Source organism: Balaenoptera acutorostrata, chromosome 3, assembly GCF_949987535.1.
Source record: "Balaenoptera acutorostrata chromosome 3, mBalAcu1.1, whole genome shotgun sequence".
Taxonomy (NCBI): Eukaryota; Metazoa; Chordata; class Mammalia; order Artiodactyla; family Balaenopteridae; genus Balaenoptera; species Balaenoptera acutorostrata.
In genome coordinates, this window is record NC_080066.1 from 26,296,506 (window position 1) to 26,297,482 (window position 977).

General features: G+C 44.0%; 1 non-coding gene across 1 annotated transcript; it reads right to left on the bottom strand.

Moving 5' to 3' along the window:
* Positions 1–611: 611 nt before the first annotated feature.
* LOC114236031 (U6 spliceosomal RNA) lies at positions 612–715 on the bottom strand. Its single transcript, XR_003622074.1, has one exon. It is a non-coding gene; the product is annotated as a U6 spliceosomal RNA (small nuclear RNA).
* Positions 716–977: the final 262 nt, after the last annotated feature.

The window sequence follows — 977 nt, forward strand, 5'->3', positions numbered from 1 at the left end:
CCTGCTGCCCCCAGGGACAGAACCACCTCACTCTTCCTCCCTCTTGGTTGGGGTTTGGGCAATTCTGCACACTCCCCTTATATCAGCAACTCACATAGGATCACATGACTCCATCCTTTGTAACAGCCAGTCTTGTGGGACACCCATGGCCTGGGTGGATCCTCTCTCCTTTCCTAGCATTTCACTTCTGAATCAGTCTGTGGGCCCTGAACTCTATTCTTTCTCATGCCGTCCTTGCAGTATTTCAGGTCCATTTGTGAGCTCACCTCTCCAAATCTTCGAGCAGGTCCCTTGAGAGTGGTAATTGTGTCACCTCCCTCTTAAGTTTTCTTTCTTCTTCCCTCCCTCCCTCTGTCCCTCCCTCCCTTCCTTCCTTCCTCTTTTTTTTTCTTTCCTTCCTTCCTTTCTCTTTATTTCCTCCCTCCCTCCTTTCCTTCCTTCCTTCCTTTTCTTTCTTTCTTACTTTCTTGTTTACTTGCTTGCTTTCTTTTGTTTTCTGGCTTTGTTGAGCTAAAATTGACGTATAACATTTTGTAAGTTTATGGTGTACAAAGTAGTGATTTTTATGTATGTATAACAAAATCGCTAGCACAATAAGGTCAGTTACATCCAAAAACATGGAATGCCTCACAAATTTGTGTGTCATCTTTGCTCAGGGGCCATGCTAATTGCCTCTGGATTGCTCCAATTTTAACACTTACATTACTTCTAGTGACCTAGCTTGGTGCTTCATATCTATTAAGCATCGAGAAATAATTGCAAAATGCAATTGTGTTTGAACGACACTGACAGCATCCTGTCTGAATTCTGAGAATCTGTAAGTCAAGTACTTCAAGGTATCCCGATGAAGTTTGCCGAATACAACAGAGAAAGAGGATGAGTTCTGAACATCAGGGCATGACACCGTGAGCAGGCAAAACATGCAAGGAAAGCCTGTGAAACCTCCGTGGTCACGGGTCATTGCATTTGCCTTCTGG